Raw genomic sequence first — 16,519 nt, 5'->3', positions numbered from 1 at the left:
CGCCTAAAACATGGAAAAAGGTCGCTTGAGCTCGAGACTAGCATCTGTGATGTTGTGTACTGCGTTTCTTGGTAAGGTAAGGGCATAGAGATGTCCAAACATTCAGATGGGTAGTCATATGATGATTAAACCGAACAACCCTCCCTCGGACTTTCCAAGTGGTTATCATTCATCGAGAGGATAAGTCCGGGGTTATGATTGTACACCTCTAGTCCTTACGACCAGAGACAACACTGAGGCTCTATATGTTAGGGCTGTGCTTTGACTCGTTTACTGGCTCCAGGAGAGTCATCAGGTGGCGAGGTTGGGTACAGTTGCGAAACATATAGGAGCCAGTGCATTGTAGTCGGGGATTCACCACTCATCTGCGGGTGTGGATATCCTATGTGATTTGATGAAATTATAGTGCATGGAATCTCTGGCCAGAGTATGAGATGTACGTTAGAGAAGGAGTTCTCGAACGGTACATGCGACGCTATTTATAGTTATCACATAGTTATCGAATTAATATGCAACCCTCGATGAACCAATGGTTGCAGATTCGATCGGGATATATGAGATGAAAGGACCGTACTGTACATTAATCATAATCAACTGTTCTTGCAGGCACTATCAGCGATACCTAGGGGATCATGGGGCGATGCTACTAGACGCTCTTACCATGATCCGATGGGTGCAATCAAAAATGAGTTCTGACATTCTTGATCATGATGTTGATGAAAAGAATGGGGCTAACTAGGGTAAGCCCGAATAAAAGATTATGTCCTGAATCACAAAGAGTTGTGAACCAACGGCTAGCTGTATCCCTGTTCCATTGAGGGTCACACAAGTACTGGATTGTTTGTTCCCGTTGAGAGTATAAATTCAAGAATTTGAATTTATATTATATAGTAAATTCAAGGAGTTGAATTTATGATAATTAAATTTTGAGAGAATAAATTTAAGTAGTTGAATTTATAAAATTTGAGAATTTGATTTATTAAACTCAAATGTTGGGTTTATTAAATATTAAATTTTGGAAGTGATAAAAATTCAAGGAGTTGAATTTATAATTTAAATAATAAATTCAAATGTTGAATTTATAATGTATTTAATTTATTAAGCTCAAAAGTTGAGTTTATTAATTAATAAATTAAATAAGGTGGGTATGTTTAATGGGCTTGTAAGAGTACAAGTCCATCATAATAAATAATTAAAGTTTTAATAGGCTTTGATTAAATTAATTAAACTAGTTGGACTAGCTCAATTAATTAAATCAAGCCCATTAATGTTAATTATGTCATTAGGCTATTATTTAATTATAAATAACACATGTTAATTAAAAACCCTAGCCTACCACAACACAAGGTCTTTGAGACTTTCACTTTCAAAGAAAAAAAATCAGCCACTATTTTTTTGAAGGAAAATTTGAACCATCTCTCAATTAATTTCTCTCCTACGCAAAACTTCTTTCATATTTTCTAGTGCAAATTGGAAGAGAAATAAACCACCAGTCGTGGACTTGATAGGAGGATTTCATCGAAGAAAGTTCGTAGGGAATCAACAAGAGCTAATCCGTTTATACCGGATTAGTTGGAGTCCAGTGATTTAGTTCACAAAGGTATAATTTTTAAACACCCTATGCATGTTTAATTCCTGAAAACCATACGAGTGTCCAAAAGAATTATTTTGTTTTCAAAATAAAATAAAAATTTTAAACTTCCGCTGCGTTTGGGCACGTAGAAAACCGAGATCCAACAGTTGTATCAGAGCCAAGGTTTTTTCTAAAATGTATGGTTTTATATTGAATAATTTGTTTCTAACCACACAAGAAAATTATAAAAAAAAGCACCATAAAAATTATTTTTTTTCAGAAATCAAAAAAAAAAAAATTTTAATCTGCTCGGAACTGTTCCGGGCAGTCCGTGCGCGCAGGGACGCGCACGGCAGCGCGCAGCGTGCGCGAGGGGAGTCGGACGCACGCGCTCAGCACGGCAGCGCAGCGTGCAGCGCGAGTGCGTGCGCGCGCGGCGTAGGGACGCCAGCACGCAGCGCCGCGCGTACCTGTGCCTGCCTGCGTGCACAGGGGCTGCCGCCACTGCCCGAAACGTTTGGGCAGCGCTGGCGGCTGCCCGGGATTGTCTCGGGATGCGTGCTGGATGATGGGCTTGAATTATTTGGGCCTAGGGTGCAATTTTTTGATTTTTCAAACTTTTGGGCAAAATTCATAATTTTGAAAAATTGGTTCAAATTTTATTTTCAAAATTAATTTTTGGAAAATTAATAATTTTCTTGTAAAATAAATAATTAGAATATGATTTTAATTATTTATGGTAAAAATGAGTTTTTACAAGAAATCAATTATTATTGATTTAATTGAAAATTAAGTAAAGGGGTTTATTTAATTTATTAAATTCTTTAATAATTGTGGTGGTTAGTAATAATATTATTAGATTTATAATTTATCAATTAATTAAATTGTTTAATTAAATTGATTTTAACATTTGATATTAAATGCATGAAGGATGATCGAGAGCCTTGACCAATGTGTTAGGTGTATGTTAGGATATTTTACTGTTTTATTCGTTTTTAATATTTGATATTATTAAAGTGGGTCTTGTTTATGGCCCGTTCCCACCCCATGAGATGTATCCCTTATGTGCCATGGCTATTCAAATGTAATAATTAGAAATAGTGGGAGATCAAGACTGGAAGATGGTGGGCCCGATGATCAAGATGAAGACATGTAAAATATTGGAAGCTTTTGTAATAAGTTGCATTTGCATCCCTGCATTCACCTAGGTTTGGACCTGGATCCATGTATGGCTCACATGGATCTAATAGTGTTGGCGATCGATCATCCTTATTTATTGTTGAATGTCATATTATGATATATGTGATATATAGTAGTATGCATGTATGTATATTATTAAATAATATAGTTGCATGAATCCGGCAAACATACAAACTCGTGGCACGCGATTTTTAAATTAAAATGATGAGACAATTTTAAAATTAAAATCCCTCATTTTGAATAAGATTCAAGATTTATATCAAACCGGAAAAGTAAAAATTAANATATGACTTCGGCTCATATTATTTGGGGAACTCATGGCGACCGTCCACTATAATTCGATATTGATGGGTTGGTTTGACACGTGAAAATAAACGGCGTCATATTATTGGGTCCTTATTAAACGTGAGGCAAAACACGCAGAGGTTGCATAGGGATGCAATTGGATTCTACCTTTTAGAAATTATAATTGGCTGATATTATTCGGGATTATAATTGGCTAATTGGACTCTACGTGCCTACTAAGGAAATATGATTTCCCTTTTTCATCAGAGGGTGGTGGAAATGTCAAAATAGTGGGAGAGAAATTTATAAAATGAAAATCCATATTTTATATCTTAGAATTATTTTAAAATTATCAGTAACTATTATCTGGTTTCATTTTCAGTATATTTACGATGTCTACTCGTAACCCGCTTTCAATCATTCTCGATCAAAACAAATTGACTGGCCCTAACTATCACGACTGGTTCCGAAATTTAAAGATTGTTCTGAACTCCGAGAGGATTGCGTATGTGCTTGATAAGAAGCCACCAAAGGAGGCATCTCCTGATATCAGTAGGACTGAGTTAGCTAAGCTTGAGAAATGGTGGGACCATGATCTTCAGGCTAAGAGCTACATGTTGGCTTCTATGTCGAATGAACTTCAGAGAAGGTTCGAGGAGGCGGTGAATGCTGCTGACATTCACCTTCATCTGAAAGAATTGTATGCTGTACAAACTCGTTCAGAGAGACATGCTACTGTTAAAGAACTCATGACTACACGCTTGCGAGAGGGGGCTTCGGTCCATGAGCATGGTGTTAGGATGATTGGGCTCATCGAGAAGTTGGTGGGACTCGACTTGGTTATGCCTAGTGAGCTCTCGACTGATATTCTATTGCTGTCTTTACCTGCCTCGTTCGATGGATTTGTGGTTAATTTTAATATGAATAAGCTTGAGGCCACCCTTGAAGAGTTGGTCAATATGCTCACTAATTATGAGGCCACAATTAAAAAGGAAAAGCCTGTTCTTCTGGTGGGTTCTTCGTATAGTACGAAAAAGGGAGCCCCAAATAAAGGCAAGAAACGTTCTGCCCCTCCAAAGAAGAACAAGCCCAACAAGAAGCCATACAAGAAACCAAATCCGGGGCCCACAAAGCCTGACAAGTCAGAACAAATCTGTTTCCACTGCAACAAGCCTGGACATTGGAGGCGTAATTGCGCGGAGTATCTTGCCCAGAAGCGTTCTGGCCATGGTATGTTTTATATTGAAGTTAATGTTTCTATTAATTCCTCTTCTTGGGTATTGGATACCGGATGTGGTTCTCATCTATGCAATGATTTGCAGGTGATGGGAAGAAGCAAGAGGCTTAGAGATGGTGAGACCTTTCTAAGACTGGGAAATGGAGCAAGAGTTGCTGCCACTGCCATTGGAGACGTTACTTTAATTTTGGACAATAATTTTAAGTTGTTTTTGAGAGATGTTTTATTTGTTCCTGAATTGGTTAAAAACATTATTTCTATTTCTATGCTTGATAGGGATGGTTATTCTTGTGTTTTTGCTAAAGGTGTTTGCAATTTATACAAGAATGAATGTTTGATTGGAACTGGAGAATTAACAAACGATCTCTATAACTTAAAATTAAAAGATATTCCGTTGAACAATATCCAAGCGCGTACGAAAACAACAACAAACAAAAGAAAAATAGAAGATCCAAATCCCGCACAAATATGGCACGCTAGACTAGGTCATATTTCCCAAAGAAGGATGCACAAGCTAGTGGGAGAAGGCATGTTTGACCTGTCAGACATAAATTCTCTACCAACTTGTGAGTCTTGTCTAAAAGGAAAAATGACTAAAACTCCATTCAGTGGAAACGTGGAACGGGCACATGGTCTACTGGATTTGATCCACACGGACATTTGTGGCCCGCTAAGTGTTAGCACAAAATTTGGGCATTACTACTTCATTACCTTTACTGATGATCATTCGAGGTATGGGTACGTTTATTTGATGAAACACAAATCTGAAGCATTTGAAGAGTTCAAAGAATTCAGATCTGAAGTAGAAAATCAGCTAGAAAGAAGTATTAAAGCACTTCGATCTGATCGAGGTGGAGAATACTTGAGTGCTGAATTTTTGGGTTATCTAAAAGAGAATGGGATTCTCTCACAATGGACACGACCAGCAACACCACAATTGAATGGTGTTTCTGAACGTCGAAATCGAATCCTGATGGACATGATTCGATCCATGATGGGATTCACTGAATTGCCTACATCGTTTTGGGGCTTTGCGCTTGAAACTGCGGCAATGTTGTTTAATAATGTCCATACCAAAGCAGTGGATAAAACACCATATGAGATATGGATGGGAAAACCTCCCAAATATTCTTACTTGAGAATATGGGATGTCCTGCTTACGTGAAGCAGACAGTGAGAGACAAATTGGATAGTAGATCCACTTTGTGCTACTTTGTAGGATATCCAAAGAATTCTGTTTGATATTATTTCTATAATCCCAATGAAGCAAAAGTGTTTGTTTCAAGAAATGCCATCTTTTTGGAGAGGGAGTTTCTATTAGATAGAAAAGGTAAGATGATAGAACTTGAAGAAATTCAAGATACTCCCTCAACTATAGTAGTTGAACCTAATCCTCAACAACCAGTAGTTGAAGTACAAGCTCCTAGAAAGTCTTATAGGGTTATTAGACCACCTGCAAGATATACACTTCTTCATGAACAAGGCCATGATGAGCCTTGTGTTGGATGTGATCCAATGAATTTCAAAGAAGCAATATCTGATACTGATTCAACCAAATGGCTTGAAGCCATGCAGTCAAAAATGGACTCTATGTATTCAAACCAAGTCTGGACATTAGTGGATCAGCCTGAGGGAATCGTTCCCATAGGATGCAAATGGATCTACAAAAGAAAGCTTGGGGTGGATGGGAAGGTAATGACCTCGAAAGCAAGACTGGTTGCAAAAGGTTATACTCAAAGACAAGGAATTGACTATGAGGAAACTTTTTCACCAGTAGCTATGTTTAAGTCCATTAGAATACTACTAGCCATAGCAGCATGGTATGACAATGAGATATGGCAAATGGATGTAAAGACTGCATTTCTCAATGGAGACATCAAAGAAGAAATTTATATGTCTCAACCTGAGGGATACACATCAGTAGGAAGTGAGCATAAGGTATGCAAACTTCAGAGATCTATATATGGTTTCAAGCAGGCATCAAGGAGTTGGAACCTCAGATTTGATAGCACAATCAAAGAGTTTGGTTTTGCTAAGAATCCCGAGGAACCATGTGTGTACAAGAAAGTTAGTGGGAGTTGCAGTGACATTCCTTATACTTTATGTTGATGACATCCTACTTATTGGGAATGATGTAGGATTACTGCAATCAACTAAAGTATGGTTATCAAGTAAATTCTCCATGAAAGACATGGGTGAAGCATCCTATGTATTGGGAATAAAGATCTATAGAGATAGATAAAAAAGGATGCTAGGACTCACCCAAGCCACTTATATCGATACCATTCTGAAGAGATTCTCTATGAAAGAGTCCAAGAGATGATACTTACCAATGTGTCATGGTGTTACTCTATCTAAAGCTATGTGTCCTAAAACTAATGAAGAGATATAGATGATGACACGTATTCCATATGCGTTAGCCAATGGGAGTATCAAGTATGGTATGATATCGACACGTCCTGATGTTGCTTACGCTCTGAGTGTTACAAGCAGATATCAGGCGAACCCTGGTCCAATGCATTGGAAGGCCGTGAAAGATATTCTTAAGTACTTGAGAAGGACTAAGAACTGGTTCATGGTCTATGGGGGCGGAGAATTGAAATTGGAAGGCTACACTGATTATAGCTTCCAATGTGACGTAGATGATTCGAAATCGACCTCTGGTTTTGTATTCATGCTTAATGGTGCGGCTGTCTCTTGGAAAAGTTCCAAGCAAGACACCGTTGCGGATTCGACCACTGAAACTGAATACATCGCTGCATTTGCTGCAGCCAAAGAGGCAGTTTGAATGAGGAATTTTGTCCAAGAGTTGGGCGTTATTCCTAATGGAGTTGATCCAGTTCCGGTATACTGCGACAACACTGGTGCCGTTGCGCAAGCAAAAGAACCAAGGTCTCATCAGCGATCCAAACATATACTGAGGAAGTTCCACATCATTCGAGAGATTGTGGGAAGAGGAGATATATCAGTCAAAAGAGTCCCACCTGCAGATAACGTTGCTGATCCACTTACAAAGCCCTTGCCAGGACCATTGTTTGAAAAGCATCGTAAAGCAATGGGATTAAAGTTTATGGGTAGTTGGCTTTAGGGCAAGTGGGAGATTGTTAGAGTAGATGCCCTGCAAGCCAACTGTTGGCTGTGGATTTTATTGACTCAGTTGTAATTAACAAACTTTATTTTAATATAATTCATTATGTCATGGTTTGTTATTTCTTTATTTGTATACTCATGTTATCAAACATAGATAACGACCTTGATTATACTTTAATACAAATGAATCGTAATTCAATGTTGAAACTCGTTTGTAAACACTGTATGATCTAAATTCGTTCCTAGTCGATTCAGCCGCCTAAAACATGAATAAAGGTCGCTTGAGCTCGAGACTAGCATCTGTGATGTTGTGTACTGCGTTTCTTTGTAAGGGCACAGAGATGTCCAAACATGCAGATGGGTAGTCATATGATGATTAAACCGAACAACCCTCCCTCGGACTTTCCAAGTGGTTATCATTCATCGAGAGGATAACTCCGTGGTTATGATTGTACACCATTAGTCCTTACAACCCGGGACAACACTGAGGCTCTATATGCTAGGGCTGTGCTTTGACTCGTTTACTGGCTCCCGGAGAGTCATCAGGTGGCGAGGTTGGGTACAGTTGCGAAACATATAGGAGCCAGTGCATTGTAGTCGGAGATTCACCGCTCACCTGCGGGTGTGGATATCCTATGTGATTTGATGAAATGATAGTGCATGGAATCTCTGGCCAGAGTATGAGATGTACGTTAGAGAAGGAGTTCTCGAACGGTACATGCGACGCCACTATTTATAGTTATCACATAGTTACCGAATTAATATGTAACCCTCGATGAACCAATGGTTACAGATTCGATCGGGATATATGAGATGAAAGGACCGTACTGTACATTAATCATAATCGACTGGTTCTTACAGGCACTCTCAGCGATACCTAGGGGATCATGGGGCGATGCTACTAGACGCTCTTACCATGATCCGATGGGTGCAATCAGAAATGAGTTCTGACATTCTTGATCATGGTGTTGATGAAAAGAATGGGGCTAACTAGGGTAAGCCCGAATAAAGGATTATGTCCTGGATGATGGGCTTGAATTATTTGGGCCTAGGGTGCAATTTTCTGATTTTTCAAACTTTTGGGCAAAATTGATAATTTTGAAAAATTGGTTCAAATTTTATTTTTAAAATTAATTTTTGGAAAATTAATAATTTTCTTGTAAAATAAATAATTGGAATATGATTTTAATTATTTATGGTAAAAATGGGTTTTTACAAGAAATCAATTATTATTGATTTAATTGGAAATTAAATAAAGGGGTTTATTTAATTTACTAAATTCTTTAATAATTATGGTGGTTAGTGATAATATTATTAGATATATAATTTATCAATTAATTAAATTGTTTAATTAAATTGATTTTAATATTTGATATTAAATGTATGAAGGATGATCGAGAGCCTTGATCAATGTGTTAGATGTATGTTAGGATATTTTACAGTTTTATTCATTTTTAATATTTGATATTATTAAAGTTGGCCTAGTTTATGGCCCGTTCCCACCCCATGAGATGTATCCCTTATGTGCCATGGCTATTCAAATGTAATAATTAGAAATAGTGGGAGATCAAGACTGGAAGATGGTGGGCCCGATGATCAAGATGAAGACATGTAAAATATTGGAAGCTTTTGTAATAAGTTGCATTTGCATCCCTGCATTCACCTAGGTTTGGACCTGGATCCATGTATGGCTCACATGGATCTAATAGTGTTGGCGATCGATCATCCTTATTTATTGTTGAATGTCATATTATGATATATGTGATATATAGTAGTATGCATGTATGTATATTATTAAATAATATAGTTGCATGAATCCGGCAAACAAACAAACTCGTGGCACGCGATTTTAAAATTAAAATGATGAGACAATTTTAAAATTAAAATCCCTCATTTTGAATAAGATTCAAAATTTATATCAAACCGAAAAAGTAAAAATTAAAAGAGTTTAATTTTTCCTTGCCTTCCATCAACCGTGGTTGCATGTTGATCGCTACCCGCGGACAGTGTCTGGCTCATATTATTGGGGAGGCCTGGACGCCGGAAAGCTGTGACTTCTATTGGATATATGATGTGAATTGAGTGGAACTTCCATGACTTCGGCTCATATTATTTGGGGAACTCATGGCGACCGTCCACTATAATTCAATATTGATGGGTTGGTTTGACACGTGAAAATAAACGGCATCATATTATTGGGTCCTTATTAAATGTGAGGCAAAACACGCAGAGGTTGTATAGGGATGCAATTGGATTCTACCTTTTAGAAATTATAATTGGCTGATATTATTCGGGATTATAATTGGCTAATTGGACTCTACGTGCCTACTAAGGAAATATGATTTTCCTTTTTCATCAGAGGGTGGTGGAAATTTCAAAACAGTGGGAGAGAAATTTATAAAATGAAAATCCATATTTTATATCTTAGAATTATTTTAAAAGTATCAGTAACTATTATCTGGTTTCATTTTCAGTATATTTACGATGTCTACTCGTAACCCGCTTTCAATCATTCTCGATCAAAACAAATTGACTGGCCCTAACTATCACGACTGGTTCCGAAATTTAAAGATTGTTCTGAACTCCGAGAGGATTGCGTATGTGCTTGATAAGAAGCCACCAAAGGAGGCATCTCCTGATATCAGTAGGACTTAGTTAGCTAAGCTTGACAAATGGTGGGACCATGATCTTCAGGCTAAGAGCTACATGTTGGCTTCTATGTTTAATGAACTTCAGAGGAGGTTCGAGGATGCAGTGAATGCTGCTGACATTCACCTTCATCTGAAAGAATTGTATGCTGTACAAACTCGTTCAGAGAGACATGCTACTATTAAAGAACTCATGACTACACGCTTGCGAGCGGGGGCTTCGGTCCATGAGCATGGTGTTAGGATGATTGGGCTCATCGAGAAGTTGGTGGGACTCGACTTGGTTATGCCTAGTGAGCTCTCGACTGATATTCATTGCTGTCTTTACCTGCCTCGTTCGATGGATTTGTGGTTAATTTTAATATGAATAAGCTTGAGGCCAGCCTTGAAAAGTTGGTCAATATGCTCACTATTTTTGAGGCCACAATTAAAAAGGAAAAGCATGTTCTTCTGGTGGGTTCTTGTATGGTACGAAAAAGAGAGCGCCAAATAAAGGCGAGAAACGTTCTGCCCCTCCTAAGAAGAACAAGCCCAACAAGAAGCCATACAAAAAACCAAATCTGGGGCCCACAAAGCCTGACAAGTCAGAAGAAATCTTTTTCCACTGCAACAAACCTGGACATTGGAGGCGTAATTGTGCGGAGTATCTTGCCTAGAAGCGTTCTGGCCATGGTATGTTTTATATTGAAGTTAATGTTTCTATTAATTCCTCTTCTTGGGTATTGGATACCGGATGTGGTTCTAATCTATGCAACGATTTGCAGGTGATGGGAAGAAACAAGAGGCTTAGAGATGGTGAGACCTTTCTAAGACTAGGAAATGGAGCAAGAGTTGATGCCACTGCCATTGGAGACATTACTTTAATGTTGGACAATAATTTTAAGTTGTTTTTGAGAGTCGTTCTCAAGACTGCTTTTAGGACTCGTTATGGCCACTTCGAGTTTCTTGTGATGCCGTTCGGTTTGAGGAATGCACCAGCAATCTTCATGGATCTCATGAATCGCGTATTCCATCCGTATCTTGATCAGTTCGTGATAGTATTCGTAGACGATATTCTCGTCTACTCAAAGAATGAAGAGGATCACAGCAAACATCTGACCACAGTATTACAGACCCTACAAAAGCACAAGTTATTCGCGAAGTTCAGCAAGTGCGAATTCTGGTTAGAGAAAGTGGCGTTCTTAGGCAACGTCGTTTCTAGCAATCATCTTGAAGATCAAACAAGAGCTTTTTAAGAGGATTCAAAGCATGGGCAGTTAGCATGAAAAAATCAACTAGTTGAGAGCACAAGCCCTTGTGTGTGGATACTTGAGATGTACACTATAAATGATAAATTCCTCACACACAATCACTCACACATATACAAGAGAGTTGAACTTCAAAGATTAGTTGAGTGAGTTTTGCACAAACACAGTAAACTTGTGTATGTAGTCTTTGCATATGAGACATTAAACAATATGCTGATTGTGAGGTGATGCCTACAATCTTGAGTGCTAGGATTTCAGTTTAGGAAGTGGGTAAGTCCTAGATGAATGGGTTTGTACAAGTAGTTGTATAAATCAAAGTCTTCTAGTGAATCCTTCCCAAGGGGAAAAATGGGTGACGTAGGAGTTATTTCATTCTCCGAACATCTAGAAACAAATCGCGTGCTTTTTACTTCAGTTACCTTTTATTTTAGTTATTCTTTCAAGTGGTATCAGAGCGGGTTGTTATTGAAAGAGCATTGAAACTGATTTTGATGTTTAAAATCGAAAATTTTAGATTTTTTACACATATACATGCAAAACTGAATTTTTGTGCAGCTTGCAGCGACGGTAGAAAAAATGCCATATCTCCTTGCTCGAGTGTCCAAATGACATACTGCTTTTTGCGTTGCAAACTAGACTTGTAGGGGTTTACAACGGTATAAATTTTGCAGCCTAGTTATGCTCGAGAAAATACAGTTTATTCGTTGAAGGCAGAGCATATGTGCTGCAGCAGAAAATGAGCCATGGAGAAAATTGGTTAGTTATCCCTCTTCTTTTATAATTTTCAAAATTTAAAAAATATAGGGGGAGAACTCATTAAAATTTTAATTGAGTTATTATTTTTAAATATTGAGGGGGAGAAAATTTTGTTAAAATTTTTTTGAAAATATAACTTTTTGATTCACACAAAAAGGGGGAGAAATTTGTTAATTGAGTTGATTGTTTATCCAAGTTTTGTGATCATCAAAAAGGGGGAGATTGTTGGAACTTTTCAAGTTCACAATCTTGATTTTGATGTTAACAAAACTTGTTATTGTGTTTCTAACATATTTACTCAAGTGTGAAGTTTTTAACACAAGAAGCAAGCTGAAACTGAATTCTGCACAAACTGAATTTCTGGCGAGCTTCTGTGTTTTGATTATATCTCTCAGCTTGATGATCTAAATGACAATACGTTAACATGACTGATCAGATAACGCAATTTGGAACAAGTCGTATTTCACGTCAGTTGGGCAAAATAGGATGTTATCATGGTCTAACTGATCGCTGAATTACCAAACTGATCACACGAAAATAGTAATCAGTTAGGTTTGAGCAGTTGCAGTATTTTGGTCATATCTCTCAGCTCGTTATTGAAATGAAGCGATTCAGTATGCGTTGAAAAGATAAGACATAGATCTACAAATCATCTTCAGAGGTCAAAGTCTGAATCGAAGCTTAAGATGCTGACTTCCTACTGTTCTGCACAAACTGAAATCAGTTAGGCTGATTTCAGCACACCATCTGAAACTGAACAAGACCAGCTGCTGACCAACTGAACCAAACCAGCTGAAGACCAATTGAACCAGATCAGTTGAACTGAACCAACTGAACTGAATCAGACCAGCTGAAGACCAGCTGAACTAGACCAGTTGAACTGAACCAGACCAATTGAACTGAACCAGACCAACTGAACCGAACCAGCAACTGACCAAGACCAACTGAACTGAACTGAACCAGCTGCTGACCAACTGAACCAGACCAGCTGAAGACCCGATGAACCAGATCAGTTGAACTGAACCAATAGAAGTGAACCAGACCAGCTGAAGACCAGTTGAACCAGACCAGCTGAACTGAACCAGACTAGTTGAACTGAACCAGACCAACTGAACCGAACCAGCAACTGACCAACTGAACTGAACTGAACCAGCTGCTGACCAGTTGAACTGAACGACCAGTTGAGTTGACCAGAGTTGACCAATTGACAAGTCGGGAAAATGCCCAGCAAGACGAATTTGACCGTTGCAATTTCAGAAACAGTAAAGAAACTTTCCAAACGGTCATATTCTTGTGTCTAACGTATATATCATTGTTGGGGCTTATAAATACATCATCTTGAAGATCAAACAAGAGCTTTTAAAGAGGATTCAAAGCATAGGCAGTTAGTATGAAAAAAATCAGCTAGTTGAGAGCACAAGCCCTTGTGTGAGGATACTTGAGATGTACAATATAAATGATAAATTCCTCACACAGTCACTCACACATATACAAGAGAGTTGAACTTCAAAGATTAGTTGAGTGAGTCTTGCACAAAGACAATAAACTTGTGTATGTAGTCTTTGCATATGAGACATTAAACAATATGCTGATTGTGAGGTGCTGCCTACAATCTTGAGTGCTAGGAGTTTAGTTTAGGCAGTGGGTATGTCCTAGCTGAATGGGTTTGTACAAGTAGTTGTATAAATCAAAGTCTTCTAGTGAATCTTCCCAAGGGGAAGAAGGGGTGACGTAGGAGCATTTGAAGTCTCTGAACATCGATAAACAAATTTGTGTCTATTTGTTTATTGCATTTAATTATCATTTTCATAGTTTTAAAGATTCATTGTTGAAGCATTTTATGTATTCTTCAAATACCAAAATATTGCATACAAAGTATTTGATAAAATGCTTCAACTAAATTATTCTTACTCATTCAACTTGCATATATTTTAAATGGTTTACAAAATGTTTAATCGGTTTCTACGAAGGATTATTTCGAGTGTCTTCCGCTTGGTTTGAACACCAAACTCGATGTAATTCATCGGTGTTCAATATTTCAAGAACCGAGCTATTGTAGCTCAACGATTGTCCCTCTAATCGATCCTAACAATAAACACATTTAAAATTCCCCTTTTCAGGCTTGATATTAATTTTGAATCTTATTCAAAATGAGGGTTTTTAATTTTGAAAGGTCTCATCATTAATTTTTTATTTAAAAGCTCGCCATGTTTGATCGTATGTTTGCCGGATTCATCCAACTTTGTTATTATTATAATAATAACGCACATTCTCATTATTTATAATATATCATGCATATATTATTAACAGTAAACTAAACAAGGATGATCAATCGCCCCAATCCTAGGGAAATGCATGGGATGCAAATGTAACTTTTACATAAGCCTTCAATATTTACATCCTTGTCTTTGAGTATATGCTTTTGCCACCAATCACGCCTTGAAGGTCAATATCTTCCCATCCGCCCCAAGTTTCCTCTTGTAAATCCATTTACACCATATGGGACCCGTTCTCTTAGGTGGATCCACAAGATTCCACACTTGGTTCGAATGCATGGAATTCATCTCAGATTCCATAGTTTCAAGCCATTTGGATGAATCGACATCAGATAACGCTTCCTTGAAGGTCCTTGGATCAGATCCATGGTTAGGCTCATCATGGCCCTCTTCAAAAGGCAGACCATACGTCATAGGTGGTCTCGAGACTCTCTCGGATCTTCTAGGAGCTTGTATCTCCTCTCTTGGCTCTTCAGGTGTGGGTTCTTCAATTGTGGGTGTCTCTCGAACCTCTCCGAGTTCTATCATCTCCCCTCTTCTATCCAATAGAAATTCCTTTTCCAAAAAAGTTGCATTCCTAGAAACAAACACCTTTGTTTCTTAATGATGATAGAAATAATATCCAACTGAATTCCTTGGATATCCTACAAAGTAACATAAAATGGATCGACTATCCAATTTATCTCCCATTACTTGCTTCACAAAAGAAGGGCATCCCTATATTCTAAGATAAGAATATTTGGGAGGCTTACCAATCCATATCTTATATGGTATCTTATCAGCTGCCTTTGAATGGACATTGTTTAACAACAGTGTCGCTGTCTCAAGCGCATATCCCCAAAACAATGGCGGCAACTACGTGAACCCCATCATAGACCGAACCATGTCCATCAAAGTCCGATTACAATGCTCCGAAACACCATTAAACTGCGGTGTAGCGGGCGGAGTCCACTGCGAGAGAATCCTATTCTCCGTAAGATACTCTTGGAACTCGACACTCAAGTACTCACCACCTCGATCCGATCAAAGTGACTTGATGCTTCGTCCCAATTTTTTCTCTACTTCATTTCAGAATTCTTTGAACCATTCAAAGGCTTCAGATTTGTATTTCATCAAGTACACATATCCATACCTCGAAAAATCATCGGTAAAGGTGATGAAGTAGGCATGTCCATGCTTAGTGGTGATGCTAAGCGGGCCGTACACATCGATATGGATCAAATCCAATAACCCTTTGGTCATCTTTCCTTTAAGACATGATTCACAAGTCGTGAGCGAATTAATGTCAGACATATCAAATATGCTTACTCCCACTAGCTTGTTCATCCTTCTTAGAGAAATATGTCCTAATCGAGCATGCCATAATTATGATGTATTAAGAGTATCTTTCTTTCGCTTCTTTCTTGTTGTTGTTGCTTGGACATTGTTTAGTGGAATATCTTTAAATTTTAAGTTATAGAGATCGTTTTCAAGTTCTCTAGTAGCTATTAAAAATTGATTCTTGTAAATGTTGCAAACACCTTTACTAAATAAACAAGAATATCCATCTTTATCAAGCATTGAAATGGAAAAAATGTTTTTCACCAACTTTGGTGCAAACAAAACATCTCTCAAATCTTGATCCTCCAATATACTAATATTTACAAATTAATATCCATGGCAAATAGGGATACATCTCATGGGTGGAAACGGGCCACAAACCTGTTAGAGTAGGTGCACGTCGAGCCAAGTGTTGGCCGAGTGTTCACAATGAAACTCTATGTATAAGCAATCTTTATTTTAATAATATTTGAAATTATTTTTTTGGCACATCTTTATCTGTATACCCATGCTAGTTGCATAGATAAAGTTCTTGAATATACAAATAGTAGAAAGAATATGAGATGCTTATATGATGAGTATCATGAAACTCATATTTGCAATACTGTATATTCTAAACAGTTCCTAGTCGATTCAGCCGCCGCTAAGAAGGATATAGGCCGCTCGAGTTTGAGACTAGTATCTGCGATGTGAGTACCATGTTTCATTGGTAGGGGACATTGTGATGTCCGAGCATGCAGATAGGTGCTTCTGGTAGAGTGCACTGAACAACCCTCCATGAAGGACTTTCCAAGTGGTTCTCACTTATCGAGTGGAAACGTCCTAGTTTATGGTTGTACACCATTAGTCCTTATGACACGGAACAACATTGAGACTCTATGTGCTAG

This window comes from Primulina huaijiensis, chromosome 13 (assembly GCF_012295235.1).
Source record: "Primulina huaijiensis isolate GDHJ02 chromosome 13, ASM1229523v2, whole genome shotgun sequence".
Taxonomy (NCBI): domain Eukaryota; kingdom Viridiplantae; phylum Streptophyta; class Magnoliopsida; order Lamiales; family Gesneriaceae; genus Primulina; species Primulina huaijiensis.
This window is presented reverse-complemented; position numbering follows the sequence as displayed.